The 20005-nt window shown below is 37.8% G+C and overlaps 1 pseudogene; it reads right to left on the reverse strand.

Annotated features, from left to right (window-relative positions):
- Window positions 1-4182: 4182 nt before the first annotated feature.
- LOC131031431 (clathrin heavy chain 2-like) lies at window positions 4183-5484 on the reverse strand (annotated as a pseudogene).
- Between the last annotated feature and the right edge of the window lie 14521 nt (window positions 5485-20005).

The following is a 20005-nucleotide window of genomic DNA, read 5'->3' on the forward strand; positions in this document are numbered from 1 at the left end:
GGTTTGACTGTAAACAGTGAACTTGACTAGCAATCACTAACACCGGTCATAAACCAAATTACTACCGGTTAAACACAATGAGATTGTAAAAGATACAAACCGGAAACACTTATCTTACCACACAACCTACACCCTCATTTTGACATTATCCTTGTGCATAAACAGGTAATCTATCATCAAAAATATAATAACATGCTAGATTAACATGATTCACCACTTGACAGAAAACAACAAAGCATCACATGAAAAGGACATCACACATGACACACATTTTTCACGTGGAAACCCAACTGGGAAAAACCACGGTGGGGATGAATACCCACAAGCTATTTTTGAACTCTTTAGAAGTCCGCTCTGTTAGGAGCCTTGCCCGGTTAAAGACTGTTACAACAGGTTCTGTTAAGAACCGATCCTGTTAGGGATCACTTGGTTAAGGGATGGCTAGAATACTCGGTTAAGGGTTAAACCCTATTAGAGGTTACCTAGTTAGAGGATTTCATGAACCCAATGGCTTTGAGTCACCCTATTAAAGGATTTACAACAAGCTGGTTAAAGCTACACTGTTAAGGGATTTTGCAACTATTGAAGTGGTTAGAGATCAAAAGGTATTACAATGATATGGTAATAGCACTTCAATGCCAGTGCAGATCCACTTTAGTTCCTTTCTTTTGCATACACACTCTGCAGGTATCAACCCTCTTATATTGTCTGGCAAGAATCACATATCTTTGCACTTAGGTACACACACAACATTTGCCAACAACTTCAACATGAAACACAACATCGACCTTATAGGAAACAGATAGGTCGGTAACATAAACCCTAAACCCTAAACATTTAGGTTGAGCAATTTAGTCGGTTCAATCCTGACCATTGAACACTTTGCATTTGAATACAACGGTCTTGAACAGATCTCAAGACATTCTCCATCGTTCATTCTTCACCGCTTCTTGGAGGTGATAACCCATCATGCGTTTTCCACCTTTTGCATAGACTTCGCACATTCCCGAGGTAGATAGGATCAACCTCCTTCATGCAAGATCCTTCACGTGCACGAGGCTGACGTGGCAACATGATCTGATCTCCATTACAATGCTAACTCATCACGCAATGCCATCGGTTGAATCGAAACACTTCAATCGGAAGCCCTGAAGCTGAGACTACCAATCGGTAGTCATACCATATTAAACCTTGATAGAAAACATTCCATATACCGGTTCACTTGGACAAACGTACCCCTTCACCTTTTGCACATATACCGGTTCTCATCATTATACCGGTTCACTTTGCTAGTTGCTTAACTTCAATAAACCTGTTCACTCTTCATCATATTACCGATTCACTCTTCAACATATTATTGGTTCTCTCTTTCAGCATATTGACATCAATGACAACACAATATCATTATGTCAACATATTTTGCACACATGCCAACACTCATTTAATCTGACTGCAACATTGGAACACACAGGAATATGTTGACATCAATGATAACACATCATTCCAACAAACTTCTCAATAATATCCAACAATGCTATGGGATTTGAAATCTTAGTTTACTATCCTAGGCTAGGATCTAATTTCTCAAATATCATTTTGGTGAACCCGACTCTTCTTACATTTTGCATAATTTTATTTTGGATGTTTAGATCTAAGGTATTTCCATAATTTTTAGATTTAGGTGGCAATCATTTCTAAAATTTATCTCTTATGTACTTGCATTGGTAAAATACTCATAATATTGCTAAATCAAATTGCCTAATTATTTGGCTCATTAATCACAACATTTTATATCACTTCATTGATTAATATGGCATATGCTTTTTTATTACAAAAGCAACAAAACAAGGGTGTTGACCCTATACAAGCTCAAGCCGAAAAAGTCACTCACATCACAAACAAACCATTGTCAAAAAAAGCCCAAACAAACCACTTACAACACACTAGCAGTACACCAAATAGACCATTGTTTTTAATATGATATATGTTATTATTTACAAAGCAAGTTTGTTTCATTGAATATCCAATTGTGGTTAGTTGTATGATGAAGACATTCCATAAATGTGATAATGGTTTAGCCTTCCTTATATAACTCTATCTCGCTCCTAATATCCCTCATACCCATAAGGACATTTTGACACAAGAGGATGATAACACTTTCATATTTATCAATGCTCTCCCTTCTAGAGATGAAACATTAATGAATAATTCTTGTCCCTCTTCTAAAATTTGTCCTACTGATGATGATATTTTAGCACAAGAGGGTAATATTACAAACACTTTCCTTAATGTCACTTTACATTCAATGTACTTAAATGACATCTCTTCTAGATATGAAGCATTGATGAATTTGCTAGTCCCTCTTCCAAAGTTTATCCTACTCATGAGGATATTTTAGATCAAGAAGATGATATTATTAGTAGTTTCGTTGATGCTCTCCCTTCTAGAGACGAATCCTTGGTGAACAAAGAACCTAATCAAGGTACAATGAACACAATTTACATTCATCAACCTCAAGTTTAACCTATAATAGTTGTTAAAGGTATCCTAGACTCCTAGACACAAGTCAAACTTGTTCTTACCATTAGAGGATCTCGAAGTCCCCACCACAAACTAAACCAATGATTGTTTCATTTGTATTAAAAATCTCATTAGACCTCCTAATTAGTACTTAAACATTACAAAACAACTCACACATTACAAAAAAACTCACTCAAATTAGTAGGATTAATTAATAAGTGTCACAACAACCTCATTATCATGTAGTTGCTTAGACATATAATAAACAAGATTCAATTTTTTTCCCTACTACTCAACCTTTTCTTTCACAACATGTGGTAAAGAGTATGATCTTGTGTATGCTACTGCAGCTAAGATCTTCCTTTGAGATTTGATTCAAACTTCACCTACATACCATAGGATGCTCCAAGAAGCCTTATATAAGGTAGTTGTCTCACCTTTTACTAGACCAAATTATGTAGCACCCTTGTTTGATTGTATGCAAACAAGAAAGTCATACATTGTGTTCTTGCAACATTAATTGTCATCTTTGGAAGTTCAAAATTAGAATGATCCCCCGATGATTGTGGTTCTCAATGATAAAAATGCAGTTAGGTCACTAGTACATTTGGCCTCAAATTCCGACGATAATTTGTTGGACTGCCGATGAGCAACATCATCGAAAACTTGTAGTCTGACATTCCAATGGTGCTGAAGACCATCAGAATTTCGACGGAGTCGAAGAATCTTCCGATGACGACCATGATTGTTCTTAGCCATCGGTAAAACTCGGTAAGTCGTTAGAATTCCAACGCCTTGCAAGTAATGTTCTGACGACTAAGACATCAAAATAAATTAGAATTCCGATAGCCCCCTCATTTCTTAGCCATCAGTAAAACTCAATAACTCGTCAGAATTCCAATGACAACCAGGGCATCTAGACCAACAAGGATGCTGTATGTGTGACGGTTCGGGCGTCTGAATTCAGATGACCCCGTCACTGTGTGGCCGTCAGAATTTTGATGACACGAGAGCATCCACACCAACGAGAATGTTGTATGTGCAATGGTTCAGGTGTTTGAATTCAAACAGCTCTGTCACTATTTACCTGTCGAAAGTCCGACGACAACGAGGGAATCCGCACCGACGAGGATGTTGTATGTGCAACGGTCCGAGCGTTGACAAAACTCGATAAGTTGTCGGAATAAATTGGGTGGGAATCAAAATTTTGATGCCCCCTCATTGCTTAGCTGTTGACAAAACTCGATAGTCATCGAAATAAATTGGGTGGGTGTCAGAATTCCAACGCCCTCTCACTGCTTATTCGATGAGGATGTTGTCGGACATACAACATCCTCGTCAGATGCTTGGTGGATGGAAAGGTTTGCACTTATTGACCAATACGATAATACTAAAGATTCATTATTCTGTATCAGCTAACCAAACGACAATAAAAACAATTTGACAATCTAATCATGCGACAGTTCAGGCATCAGATGTTGGTGGATGGAAAGATTTGAATTGATTGACCAATATGATAATACTAAAGATTCATTATTTTGTATCAACCAACCAAATGACAATAAAAACAATTTGACAATATAATCTTTCCACTCGAAGACCAGCCTCAAAAAACCATGTATGATTGAAGAATTGTGTCCGACGTTAAGTTCTTCAATCCCATCAATAGCCACCCATAGGCGGCATACCATAAGTTGGCATGGGAGACATTCCCATTCCACTCATACCTGGCTGAAAGCAACCTCCCATGCCCACTCCCATGCCAGGCATTGGAGGTGCTCGCAAAGCAAAGGGGAAGAAGCTGAGCATACATATTTTGTAAACAAGATAGGCACATATTTATTTCTGCAGAAGATTTAAAATGTTTATTAAAGAGAAACTTAAAATATTCACAGAATCAACAGAGTATATCAAGAACGTGAGGTAGGTATAGAAACACAAAGTTAATCATATTATTCATTCAAGCAAGTTCCAAAGCCACATCTGGTTTGATCAAGTCATAGCATATGAACAAGCATAAAGTAAAGCATTCTTTCTTGCCCTGCAGTTCGAAATGCAAAAGTAAGCCCCATTTCAATGCCCCAATCCAAAATGAAAATTCAAAATATACTTTAGCCTGTGAGAGAGAACAACCAACTATATGCCTTACCAATTGTATACCTATTCCACAAAATACACCAACAATTCCTCTGCAATATCACGATCACTCGATTGAGAACTAGTTTCCATTGCATCCTTGTAAAGATTATCCTTTTTAGATAGTGCAATATGTTAGCACATAATTTTTCTATAATTTCCTAAAAAATGCTATTTTTCTATAATTTCCTTAATTATGCTCTTAAAATGCTAAATTTTGTAAATAAAATAGGCACATATTTATTTAAATTTTTAAAAACCGTCAATAGAGTAGAACAAGTGCTCCTTGAGGCTCAATTAAGCAAAATGCATACCTGTTGAGCAACAAGATCTTTCTCTTCTTTCTCCTTGGATTTCTCTTCTTGGACAACCTCTAACTTGTCCTTAACAAGCTCATCAACTTTTGTCGTGTATTCTCAAATGAACTTTGAAAAAGAAATTCTTTGAATATTAGCTATTTAATTGTGCAGAAGATTTAAAAGTTTTATTAAAGAGAAACTTAAAATATTCATAGAATCATCAGAGTATATCAAGAACCTGAAGTAGGTATGGAAACACAAAGTCAATCATATTATTCATCCAGGCAAGTTCCAAAGCCACATCTGGTCTGATCAAGTCATAGCATATGAACAAGCATGAAGCAAAGCATTCTTTCTTGCCCTGCAGTTTCAAATTGCAAAAGTAAGTCCCATTTCAATGCCCCAATCCAAAATGAAAATTCAAAATATACTTTACCCTGTGAGAGAGAACAACCAACTATATGCTTTACCAATTGTATACCGATTTCACAAAATACACCAACAATTCCTCTGCAAGTTCACGATCACCTGATTGAGGTGAGGAGGCATTAGGACACCATATATCGATGAGAGAGCGTAGCAAGCCGGAGTTGTACTCATTGGTAGAAGTCATACCAATCAAGGAGAAAATTTGAGGAGAATTGATGCATCAGCAAAAACTATACCGATATGACCCATCGACATAGTAAACACTAGCGGTAGTAGTGGAGAATTATCTTGCTGATAGCCGATGAGGGTATTGGTAAGACTTATATCGATAAGAGTGGCGAAAAGAAGAGTCCATCGATATAGCCAAAGCGATCGGTATGTGTTACTTTGAGCCACCCTAACGCCCAAAGAAATCATCGGTGAAACATATACCAATGGATCATACTCTATCGGGAAGACTTTGCTTATCAGTATGTTTCTTTTCAGATTACCCCAATACCCGATGAAGGAATGGACTAATTGAGCGGAGCGAAGACACTATCGGGAAGACTCATGGCGATGAAGCCGGTTGCATCGGTATAGCCAAAGCAATCGGTATGTGTTACTTTGAGCCACCCGACGCCCAAAGAAATCATCGGTGAAACATATACCGATGGAACATACTCTATCAGAAAGACTTTGCTTATCGATATGTTTCATTTCGGATTACTCCAATACCTGATGAAGGAGCAGACTGATTGAGCGGAGCGAAGACACTATCAGGAAGACTCATGGCGATAAAGCCAGTTGCATCGGTATAGCTAAAGCGATCGGTATATGTTACTTTGAGCCACCCTGATGCCCGAAGAAATCATCGGTGAAACATATACCGATGGAACATACTCTATCGGGAAGAATTTTCTTATTGGTATGTTTCATTTCAAATTACCCCGATACCCGATGAAGGAGCAGACTGATTGAGTGGAGCAAAGACACTATCGGGAAGACTCATGGTGATGAAGCCGTTTGCATCGGTATAGCCAAAGAAATCGGTATGTGTTACTTTGAGCCACCTCGATGCCCGAAGAAATCATCGGTGAAACATATACCGATGGAACATACTCTATCGGGAATACTTTGCTTATCTGTATGTTTCATTTTGGATTACCTTGATACCCGATGAAGGAGCAGATTGATTGAGCAGAGCGAAGACACTATCGGGAAGACTCATGGCAATGAAGCCGATTGCATCGGGAAGATCTATGCCAATGGTGAAGCCCATCAAGGAAACAATGCCTGTCGCGATAACGCTAAATGAGCTCACCCTATGCCTGATGAGACTATCGGTTTGAGATATACCAATGAGGAGGAAAAGGAGTCATTGGCTTAAGGTATCCCGATAAGAGAAAGTAAGATGTCAAAGTAGATAAAGGGTTGTTCAAAGAGCTCCAAAAGGGAAATATTCATCGAGGAGACATATGTCGACGAGCCGTTGTCATATCAGAATTCAAAACTTATAATTTTAAAAGTCTTCTATTTAATACTTGCAGTAGATGCATCTATGGTTCACACGAGGTAAATTTTATGAGAATTTCATTATTGCAAAAGAATATGGGGGAACTAGAATTGCCTTGTCTAAATACTGCGTTGGTGAAAGAAGAATACATAGATAGAACACATTGCGCCTTTAAAAAAGAGAGCAGAGGATTGTAATTGCTGAAATGGAAGCTTTGAGTTCAACAAGAAAGAAGAGGGCGACCAAGAGCCCTGACTCTAAGGTGAAGAAAGGAAAAATGGAAGAGGTTCCTCGAGTCAGGAAGTTAAACCAAGACATGATACACCAAATGTAGGCACCCAACCCAAAATCCAGAAGGTCGAAGAAGCACCTACCGGGGAGAGACCAATTAGAAGACATGTACATAGAGGTCGGAGATGTCTAGACCAAGGTAAGGGGACATGAACTATTTATGTTCCACTATTTGTGAAGGAGCAAGGAGATGCCACTCTACAGTCCTTGGATGACAAATATAGGTAAGCTAACAGTCCCTAATGTTTTTGTAAACATAAGATTTCTAGAGGTTTTGGTGAGGAATTATAATTCGGTGAAGAGGTGCATTCAACTCCTAAATGGGGAAGCATTTATTAGATTTTCTGTGGGTACCATAAACGAGGTTTTCAATTTAGACCCCACTTAAGATAAGCCCTTGTCCTTTGGGGAGTTGGAGGAAGAATACCTTAGAATGGACACTACATATACCGGCTGGAAATTTGCCATTCATAAGAGGCGGGCAAGAAAATTAACAAAGGAAGATGGGCCACCATTCAACATTGATTTGTTCAGACACTACTTGCAGTACACATATATATCGTGTGGGAAAGTAGGAGGGGTGGAGGTGCCTAATCTGGCAAGCACTGGGCCACCGGTGTTAGCCTTTGATATACAAATGTATGAACCTAGGCCTTTTGACTATGCAACATATCTGGTGGAGAGGTTGCATGAAGGTTTTTTAAACCTTAGGGATTATACTCATTCCAATTTCAAATTTTATTCACTATTGATGCATGTAGTGTTATTTTATGGATATGTAAAGGGTTTTTGGCTCGAGGGCCTAAAATTAAATACCAAGAACACATAAGGTGAGGAGCAGCCCGTCCAATTATGGACATCTCTTTGGGATTCTTGATATATGAGATCCAACTATATTAAGTTTGAAGAACTTATCGTGATGCCATTGTACCAAATGTATGGGATTTCATGTGAAGGGTCTATCTCTTACGAGATCAAGAGGATCCTAAGACCCAGGGATTATGATGAAAGACACATTGTTGATCATAACTGGGGGGACTGGTTTGTGAATAAGGATTTTACATGTTTTAGAGTATATGGATTTGAGGGGAGCCCCTACATGCTGCCAAAACTAGTACCAACCAAAATAGCTTATCTAGAGATTGTGAGGCAATTGAGTGTGTCCAATGCTAAACATTTTGTAGATATGCGTAAGCAAGCCTTCCTACCTAGGACATTGAGTTTTGGTGATTTCACCATAGTGTCAACCAAAGCTTATGAAATAATTGATAAGAAGCTGATAGAAGAATACAATTTGTATGAGCATTATGCCAGGAAAACTATGATCCCAAAGGATACATTCAATCTTGCAAGAAGAGCCAGAACTTGGGAGGTTATCTTCATGTCAATATTGAGGTTGAAGATATCTTCAAGAACATGGAGGATGCAGAGGCCAAAGAGGTAATTGATCAACTGAATAATGAAATAGCAGAAAAGAGACAGAGACTCGAGGAAATTGAAACCGAGGAGGAGGAGGCAGAAAGTGAATTTGATGAGAATGCAGTTGTCTCTAGATGGCAAGTGCCAAAGAAGGAAGAAGAGCCAAACATGTAGGGCCAAATGGAGACAACATTAGAAGTTCATGCTGACTCTCGGTTAGAGGATTTTTCTGCTTTTGTTGCTGATGATGTTTTTATTCATTCCAAAGAATTTAAAACATTCTTGTACAATTTTAAAGGGAAGAAATTGAGGGACTCTATTCCCAACATAACGCCTAATAATGAGGCTGAGTTGCTAAAGAAATTAAAAGAGGAAATTGATGCAGAGATAACCACAATGACCCCTTAAAGGGGGAGGCAACTGCTTACAGAGGTTGGGGTGATTTTGTTTTCCGGATGAGACCTTAGTGCTTCTTTTATCTTTGACAGTTTATTACATTCAGAAAACAAGGAATTCAAATTGGATATACAAGGTGTAAACGATGTATTTATTGGTTCAAGATTTGACCAGGATGAGGAATCTTTGAGGTTATGGGATTTGTACCCTCCCCACAAGAGACCAAAGATCATTGATGTTGACAAGGCCTTTGGTCATATGATGAAACTAAAAGTTGGTGAAATTGATCCAAATGTTTCTGCTGAAATCCGAGTGGATATTTCAAAATTCAATAAAGCACAGATGGTCAGAGTAGTAAGGGAGAGGAACCAGTACAAGGCGTTGTATGAATAAGCGCTAAGGAGAAGTGGGCAATAGGTGCCAATGGTTCTTACTCTGGATAGCTCTCAATAGGAGAAAAAATGCGAGGAGTTGCAACAAGAAAATAAAAGGATATTAAAACAGATGCAAAGTGTGAGGGCAGATACTGCTGGTGTATTACTAACTAAAAGATTTAAGGCTTCACAAGGCTTTTTGAAAGAATTCTGGACAATGTTTCAAAAGAATATGGACAATGCAGTTTCACACAACAAAATTTCAAACAGATTGGGAACAAGGTTGCATGATAAAACAATTTTCAGCAAGCAATAAATATAACTAGACAATATTCAAGAATCATTTGCCTCTTCGAAAATTCGCTATAGAAGTCTTTAACCAGAATTCAAGAAGTTCATGTTTCTCAACCTAATTGAAATTGAAGATCATTAGAAAACTATTCAAATGCTAAATTACATCCCACTTTAACTTAAATGAAATAACCAATAGAGAAGTTCCTCTCACCCTCTGAGAAAGCCCCATCTGATCAAAGTTATCGTGCATATCTATAGATTCTCGAAGCCTATCATAATATTCCTCTTCTACATAAAATTCATTCAAAGCCTCATTAACAACAACTACATTGTTTCTCTATACTGCAACCATATATGGCTTCACAAGACAGAGATGCCCAACGTGGATAAAAAATACAATAGAACAAAAGATGGTCATGAAATGTTTCCAAACCAAATAGCTGCTAAAGAGAACATCTAGAAAAACTTAATACCCAAGTGAAAGACATCTCGGTAATCCTAAAAATAGTAACAAAAGAAAAGAGTTTAGAGCCATACCTTACGCATGATGTCAACCACTAGTGGGTGGTCTACCCTAAGGGCAAGGACATTCAAGAGGTCATTAATAAGATCTGGGTGTTATTGCAAATAAAAGTGTATAACTTTGTAGTAAAATTCAACCTTGGCCACTTTAACTACAACATCTTTGAATTGCATATGATCCCATGGCTTTGGAGAATGGTTCATGATAGTAGTGGCAAAATGATCATATTCATCATTTTGAATATATAAATATGTAAGTTCCAGCGCTGCTCATCACAAACACAGATATGAGTTCATCAAAGTGACCCCTGTTTTGATAGTAATCACTGACCTCTTCCAAGTCATCCACCTGGAACAAAAAATAAATATCAGAATCACAAAAAATATAAATTTCTCACCTTCACAGTTACACATAACATTGCAGATGAACCTTCCTAGATTATCATGAAAAAATAAATTAAAAAACAAACCACTTGTGGTGTTGTTGTTCGTGTTGGCTCTGTTGGACCCTGCAATTAAGATTCAATATACATTATTCAATAAGATTAACTGTGCAACATAATGAAATATTGAAAAGTGTGTTATCTTATTGAGCTTTGCTTGGTTTCGAGAATAGTTTAATATTCTCTACTTAAAAGGGCCAACCACATGAAGGTGGAAGCTCATTTGGACCCTCCCCCCCATAACATCACTCTAAATTCCCCGTTAACATCTAACATTCATTCATTGTTTCATCCATTAATAAGATATAACATTCATTCATTATCACATAACGCTCAATAACACATAACATTCATTAACCCTCATTAACACACAACATTCATCAATATTAATGAACACATATCATTCATGAACATTCATTAGCACATAATTACATTCATTAACACATAAAAATCAGTCATTATCAAATAATGTAGATTACTATCATTTTTTTTTGAAGCTATGAAAAGTCTAAGTGGACCATCATTTTCTTCATCACTTGCCCCCTCTTCAGTTGTTCCGTGATCTTGATGTATGCCTAGTCCTCTTTTGAAGATGAGGACACCGATGCAAAGGGGGGTCCTCTGCATTAACAAAGAAATGAGTTAAATTCAAATCATTTTTTATTTTTGTTACAAGTATTTCATTAATTTAAAGAACATAACCATGGCGCTCTTTATTTGATGGGGCCACATCATCTTCAAAATCATTTTGTGTAGCCTCAACCTCAACATGTTGAACACCCTCTAGATCCTCTGGCATTAAAATACGACAGGTTACGTTAATCAATACACCAATTGCAATTAAATATGTTTAAATGAATAACAATGGTCCTCTTTACCTGACTAGGGAACATCACGTTCCTGATGTTGTCTACCCAGATCATGCTCCACTTGGTCACCACCAACTACATGCTCTAAAATATTAGCAAAAAAAGTTACATTAATTTCTACACCAATTACAATTTAAGATGTTTATTTGTATTAATAATTACATAAAAAAATTTGAATAGCAAATGAATACCTCCACTACTAGGATGCACATCCAGACCTTCATGTGGAGGTTGTATTCCACAATTATCAGGCTACATTCCAATGTCATGCGCATTGTTATAATTGCTTGCTTAATTAAAAAAAATAAATTCACATTAATGTTGGAACTTAACATCAAATAGATTATTGTTAAGGTATTCAATTTGAAATTATTTTCATATAGCTTATTTACCTGTGTGATGGATGCACTAGAATCTCGTATTTTCCCACTCAATTCTCATAGCTGTTCAACCACGACTGTATAATCTTGCTTGTAGGCAATTCTCTTGTCATCTTCTGTGGGTGCTCTATTGAATTCAGAGCCCTACGTTTTTTCTTAGTATTGTGAATTTGTTGGCATTTTAAGTTTGTTGGCATTTTGCATAGAGATTGCATTAATGATATGTTGTCATTGATGTCAATTGAACCGGTAATGGTATTCATGTTATTGCTGATATTGTTGTTTTTGATATTGGCTAGTAATCGGTAAGAAGAGCTTTGTGGAAGATGTTGTAAACCAGTATGTAAAGTTTGTGAGTTGAACTGGTGAACTAGTTTAAAGAGTTAAACCTTTCTATGTAATGTAACAGTAAACCCTAACCGATAAAGTTTGTTGGTTTATTATCTTATAAGCAGTAATGATGGAGACATGTGTGATCATTATATGAGGATATGTTCAAATTGTTTTGGTAGGTTTTTTTTTGTCCAGGGAAGGAGCAAAGTGGATTGCATCTAATGCACAACGCGTGATGAGTTACAAAGTCCGATGAAGCGGTGATCATGGAACGGTTGGAATTTTCTTGAAGAATGTGAAGAGATTGTCATGATTTCTAATGGCCAAGATTGTACCGACTTGTTTGTAATCTCGATGATGAGAATTAGGTTTTTGTTGTGTTACTAACCTAATTATTTGTATTTAAGGTCGATGAAGTTGTTTGTAAAGGTTGTTGGCAAGATTGATAGAAATCTGTTGAGTGTGTAGTTGCCTAACCAGTGAATGAATCTACACTTTGAGTAAAGGTAGATTGAAGCTTAGAAGGATTTGGTCAAGCAAATGTAGTGTTACTCAGACAGATCAAGAAAACATGTTGTTTTCTAACAATTACAACATGGGTGAAATCCCTTAACCGGGTAAGCTCTAAGAAGCTTGGTTACTCATTAAATCCTCTAACAAGATGGTCCATTATCTTGGATTCTTAAATCCTCCAGCGAGGTTACTCCTAACATGGTATTGTGATTTTCATCAAGGCATATTTGTAAATCCCTTAACCGGGTGATTCCTAACTGAAATTAGTTCTTAACAGGACTTATTGTAAAGCTTTAATAGGCTTGGCTCCTAACAGGGCAAACTTCATAAGGGTTCAGATAGCTATCCTTGTGAGTCTCATCTCACCATGGTTTTTACCTATTTGGGTTTTCCACGTATAAACATTTGTGTCAAGTGGTGAATGCTTTTGTGGTTGTGATCTTATTTTTTTATTTGGTTAACTTCTGATAAGGCATGTTAAGCAGAAGCATTGAAAGATGAATATGTTGAGTTATGGTTAAGCATTGTTGATGTTTACAAGATTGAAGTTGTTTACTGTTAAAGTTGTCATAAGAGTTAAACTGGTTGATGTCAAGTATTCTTATGAATATTGATTTTGACTGAGATATGTTTACTTTGTTTGACTGAGTTTGAGTTTGGGAACTTTGTATCAGTTTTTCAATATACTGATTCACCCCCCTCTTAGTATTCTACCAGATACTTATTCTTTCATCATACCATCAGAATTTGCTTGTATTGTTTGATAAAAAAAAATTGTTTGCAATTTATAAATATTTTGATGCGATATTTCATTTACTGATTCTTGCAATTCGTGAGGAAAGTTTCATATAACCACCAGAGCCGAGTTTGTGTTGCCTGTGCTTTTCTTGTCTTGCCTTGGTTGCCTTTGACATGTCACTCAGTCTATGAAAAGTTTGAAATATGTTAGATTATATAAATGTAAGGAGTAATTAGTACATAATTACATTCTTAATAGTATCACATACCTTCTTTTGATGTATAGTGGTGGATTTCCTTTTTTCCTTTCAACTCTCTCCTTCGCATCCAAAATCAAATCCTTCCACTCCCTCTCTAGAATCATGGGGAGACACTCGTACTTTACGTTCTTCTCTAAATGTGTCCTGTACTGGTGCCTCACATACTTTAGATATGTGCCAGCTTTTTCAAGGGGCTTATTTTTGTAGAATGTGTCATTTCCAAACAACTCAACCATACAGTTTGTGAGTTTTTCTTTTAACCTATTTTATTGGTCATTCCACCTTTTAAGCAAAAAAAAACCTATTAGATTCAGAAATGAACTGAAGCTACCTTTAATATAGTTCAAAAAATGGATCAAAAGAAAACTATTCTAAAAATGATGTGAAATAAAAATAGTGGATTAGGGTTAGTTCACATATGATGTTCCACCTTTTACGTATGGTGGGCCCAAACATCTGCAATGCAATGTCATTAATATTTTTATAAAAAATATCATTTCTTGGAAAAACATCATGGGATAATTAGTCCAAAACGAGTGATCAGTAAGTAAATTACAATTACACTATATATAATAATAATTTTAAAGTACTTGGAACCTTCTATATCTTCAAGAGAATCAATTCTTCGTTGCTCACCACCAATGTGGTCTGCAAAATTCCCGTACTAGCAATACAGGAAGATCCAGGAAATGATGGTATGGTATCACTAGTATTCATTTCTGGTGCATCCTCATGTGCATCTCCTGTTGCAGAAAATGAATCCACTATGAAATGCCCCCAAGAAAGAACATTTCAAGGGAAATAAACACATAACAAAAGATAGAGAAAAAGAAGGATCTACCAATAGTGGGCAGGTCAACATGACGAGAAGTAGAGGATGTCTGCATGTTGCTTGTTTCCAACATTGCAGTCGACAATAACCTCAAATGAGGTGGCCTTTCCACAGGAACATTGGTAGCACCTGATGAATATTACATTAAATATATGAAAACTGCAAGAATTGTAAACAAGGATGAACCTTTATTAAGAGTTGTAAAGAAATATGAACCTTTATTAAGTGTTCGATACTAATCTTAATGATATAACAGTATGGAGGAGAATAAGGAAGGTAGGTTTTGATGCAGGACAAAGGTATGTAAATTTGCGACAAGAGAGCAGTGTAAGTGATAAACTAGTGTTGGTGTAAATAAATACTCATTATGGATATTATTACACTTTACTTAACTTAACTTAAGATAATGCATCTCTTCGTAGTTTGGATTTGAGACACTTAGGGAAGTGTGCACATAGGGATATAGCTTGTAAAAGAAATTCCACCTTTTGTGGTCTTATTTTTCTATCACACTCCACATTCGGTGGGTCATCCACCTCTTATGGAATATTATATTACTTCTCCTACCTACCCCTAGTATTTCTTACCTACCCTTGTTTCTCATTGAGTCACATGTCATGATTGTGTGCTAGTACATCCATATGACCTTGTCTATATAAGTAGGCCTATATTCATTGTATTGGTTAATCCAGTTGATCATTTGCATATTGATGAGAATATAGTTTGTTCTTGTCATTCTTTTGTCTCTCTTATACTTTTCATTGTACCCTTGATCTTGGCAAAATCTCACATGATATCAGAGCCTATAGAGATTCATTGATTAGTCTTTTGGAGACATTTTGGAGGCTTCAATTTTTGGATTTGGCGATCTTCATTTTTTGGGGGCGTCATACATCGATTTGAACATCACAGTTGAGTCTAGGAGGTCGTTTCCATAAATTTTCACTATAAAGTCGACTATATTTGGTGAGAATTATTTTTTGCCTATTTTGGCTATAATCATACGGATTTCGAAATTTTTATATATTTTCTGAAAAAAAAAATTCGAAAAAAGGCAATAGTGAAAAAAAAAATTCAAAAAACTGTTTTTGGGGGTCCGAAGACCCCCCATGATCTTCATACGTAGTCTGCATTTTTTTTTTGCAGGGTTTGTATTTTTTTTAGCCCCCCTGATTGGCTGTACTCGCCGTGTCCTTGTTTCGGTCTCCTGATCCCAGGCCCGCTTTGCAAGCCTGTACTTTCCTCGCTATCCGTGCTGCAACTTCTCCCTTATGGTGGCCCGCCATCGTTTTCTCCAGTTGTTGTGGTTCTTCCTTTCTGTCAAGCCCTGCCTTCCCGACCTTGCCTTCCTCGACGACCCTTTGTTACGACGCCGTTGCTCCGACCTGACCCTGGCACTGCCTTCCGACAGACAACAGCCATCGTCTGCCATCCCTTTGGCATTTCACCCACCGACAACTCCCTTTCTAGCTAGCCCGATCGCCACTTGGCGTCGCAACCTCAGCAACCAAGCCCATCGTCCTCTACCACCTCGGCTGCCATGTGGACCAACCACATCACCTGCCTCATCATCCGTATGACTTGTTTGTCAACCTGCATAGTCACTAGTCAGATCGCCACGTCAGCAAGTCTGTAAAACTGTACAGACGCCGAATGGGCAGGGAGGCAAATTTTTTTTGATGGTCAGACGAGCGTCAATTTTAAGCCCATCATTTGCTGACGTCAGTGCCACATTAGTAATAGTTTGAAATTTTTTTAACCCCCTCATTGAGCTTTTCAGTTTTGCAGTTCAACTTTGGAAGGCCATATCTTACTCAATTTTGCTCCTTTTTGGGTGCAATTTTTTTTGATTTGAGCTATTTTTTCATGTTCTTCGCAGTGGTGTGGTTATTTTCTGATTTTGGTGCACAAGCTTTTTGGAATTTTTGGATTCTCCAATTGTACTTGTCCAATCCTCAATTTTGCAACTTCAAAGGCTTCGTTTGAGCTCATACGACCTCCTTTTTAGGTGCTATTTTTTTTTGAAAGTGCATTTTTTTTTGTCTGATTTCATAATCTATGATCAGTTTTTAGAGATTTTGAGTGGATATTGTACTTTCAGATATTGGTCCTTTTTGTCCTATTTGGTACCTATATTTTGCTTGGATCTTAGTTTAGATCTCTTGCATTATTAGTTTGAGTCTCCTTTGGTCTTATTGGGGTAGTTGTAAAGTTGAAATAAAAAGTCCACTTTGCCATTTTTTGCAAGTGGCCTTTTGTACACGCACTAAGTATAAAGTGCCAAATCATCATTTTGGGGGGGTTCTTTGATTTAGTGAATTTTGGGGGGTGTCTTGTGTGATTGTGCCTCTCTTTCCTTGTTCTCTTTCATTTTTGTTGCAATGAGTCGTCATAAATTTCCACCTTTAACTTCACATAATTATGCATCATGGAAAATTAAAGTATGGAGCAAATTAATGGAAAAAGGTCTCACGCATCACATAGATGGAACAATAGCAGCACCACCTGATCCTAATGCTCAGTTAGAATGGCTCACTAAGAATTGCATGGCTCTTTGAACTTTGCGTACGTATGTATCAAATGACCTCATTTTTCACATTGAGAAGTGTACTACAATCAAAGAGGTTTGGGATATGTATCAAAAATTGTATGGTCAAGTTGATGAAATCAGAGGTTACAAGATTGACAATGAGCTCACCAACTTGGATCCCAAGAGTTTTGATACAATCCAAGATTATGTCACCAAAACAAATGAGCTAAGAGCAAAGTTTAAGGATTGTGGAATTGACAAAAAGGATGCTCAATTGATATTCAACTTGTTGGACAAGCTTGCACCAGAATATGCAACATTTGTGTCTAGCTTCTAAACTCATCATTTGACAGTGGGGAGTTCTTACATTATGCCTTCATTTGATGCTTTCAGAGAAATGTTGATATTGGAACAATCTAAGTTGTTGAACATTGGGCTTCTCAAGTCTTCAAAGTCCAAGGCTTTGGTGGCTAATCAAGGGAATCAAGGAGATCAAGGCAAAGATTCCAACAATAAGAAGAAGCAATCTAAGTCAAAGCCACAATAGGAAAAAGGACAATCATCCTCTCCATTACAAGGCGATTTTTCATCCTCTTTCAAAAAGGGGACTCCACCTAAGAAGGATAAACCAACTTGTGCATATTGCAAGAAGTATGGTCATGATGAGCATCGATGCCATACCAAGCAAGTTGATGAGTTGATAAATCTTCTTAAAAAAAACAACATCAACTTTCCGTCCACCTATACAAAGAAGGATTCATCTCCTTCCTCTTCCTCACAGTATAAGGGAAAAGGGAAAGCATTTGTGGCTACAACAGGTTCTTCACAACAGTGGATACTTGACTCAGGTGCCTCTTATCACATGGGTTCTACAAAGGAGCAATTTTCTTCATTGGAGCCATCTAAGGTACCTTACATTTACATAGGTGATGGTACACAAGTTGAGGTTGAAGGGAAAGGTTTAGTTGACATGGATGATGGAACATTTGAGACTGTTCTCTATGTTCCTAACTTGTCTACCAACCTTCTCTCTATCTACCAAATCACTCACTATGGGAATTGGAAAAAGGTTGAGTTTACACCTGATTCAGTTGTGGTAAAGGAACTTGATGATGATGCCTTGGTAGCAGTGGGACAAATCAATGACAACTCAAGGCTTTATTCATTCTCCCACTTTGTGCCAAGTTCTCCTTCTAGGGCCTTGCTTACTCATTCAAATTCAGAAAGTAAGCTATGGCATGAGCGGTTTGGTCAACTCAACTACCACTATCTTCAACAACTCAGCACTAAAGACATAGTCACAGGTCTACCTCAAATCAATTTTTTAGAGGGTGTATGTTCAGGTTGTTCCATGGGCAAGCATCCCGAGGAGAAGTTTGATAAGGGGAAAGCTTGAAGAGCTTTGGAAGTTCTTCAACTTGTTCACAACGATGTAGCAGGTCCATTTCCAGCACCTTCATTTAGCAAGGCCCGCTATGTCCTCACCTTCATTGATGATTACTCCCACTTCACCTGGGTCTACTTTCTCATTCATAAGAGTGAAGTATTTGACAGATTTGAGGACTTCAAGACTCATGTGGAGAAGCAATCCAAGAAAGTGGTCAAGATTCTTCATACAGATAATGAAAGGGAATATGTGAACAAAAGACTTGAGGATTTTTGTACATTTGAGGGGATTGATCTCCAACATTCTATTGCATACACCCCACAACAAAACAGAGTTGCAAAACACAAGAATTGAACTCTCAAAGAGATGGCTAGCTGTATGATACATGCATGTTCTCTTGATCCCACCTTTTGGACAAAGGCTATCAGTTGTGCCACACACATCCAGAATCAGGTTCCTCACAAAGCTTTGCAAAGTATTACTCCTTTTGAGGCTTGGGCTGGTAGGAAACCGATTGTGAGATATTTCAGAGTCTTTGGGTGTCCAGCATGGGCTCACATACCTCTACAGAAACGCAAGGCATTGGAACCTCAGAGTAGGCCTTGTATTTTTGTTGGATATCCTGAGGGTGTTAAGGCATATAGATTGATGGATCCTGAGACACATGAGGTGTTTATTTAGAGGAGTGTTCACTTTGAGGAAAACTCTCCTAGCTTAGCCTCTCTACCTCCTCCACCTTCCTCCATTGTGGATAGTGATGCCAGTGATTCAAATGATGAGACTCCTTCAACTCTGACTCACAGGGTTACACCTCCGCAGGGTCCACATGCAGTTGAGGAACCTCATTCTCCACCTCCACCTAGACCTCATTGGGCTCGACAAACACTTGAGTCAGCGGGTTCTCTTGTTGGGGATCCTTCAAATACATGGAGGACTTGATCACAACATCAAGATCTTCCACATGCATTCATTGCTACCACTACCGATCCACAAACATTTCGGGAAGCATCAGGGGTTCCTAAGTGGGACCAAGCTATGGAGGAAGAGTATAGTTCCTTGATGAGGAACAACACATGTGATTTAGTCCATCTCCCTAAGGGAAGAAAGATGGTTTGATGTAAGTGGATCTATCGAACCAAGTTTGCAACGGATGGTAGTGTGGATAAGTATAAGGCTCGACTTGTTGCGAAATGTTTCTCTCAGGTTCCAAGTGTTGAATATACTGAGACCTTTGCACCCGTAGCCAAGATGAACTCCATTCGCTCGACACTTGCTATTGCTGCAACTCATGGTTGGGATGTACATCAGATGGATGTGAAGAGTTCTTTTCTTCATGGTGATCTTGATGAGGAGATTTATATGGAGTAGCCACAGGGTTTCATCCAAGATACTTCCTTGGTTTGCAAACTAAGGAAATTTCTCTATGGCCTTAGGCAGGCCCTTAGGGCTTGGTACACCAAGATGGATTCCTTTCTTCTCTCAGCAGGGTTCACCAGGTGTCATTCTGATCCGAATGTCTACATTTTGCGATAGGATGACTCTCAC

The sequence above is a fragment of the Cryptomeria japonica genome, chromosome 6, assembly GCF_030272615.1.
Source record: "Cryptomeria japonica chromosome 6, Sugi_1.0, whole genome shotgun sequence".
Taxonomy (NCBI): Eukaryota; Viridiplantae; Streptophyta; class Pinopsida; order Cupressales; family Cupressaceae; genus Cryptomeria; species Cryptomeria japonica.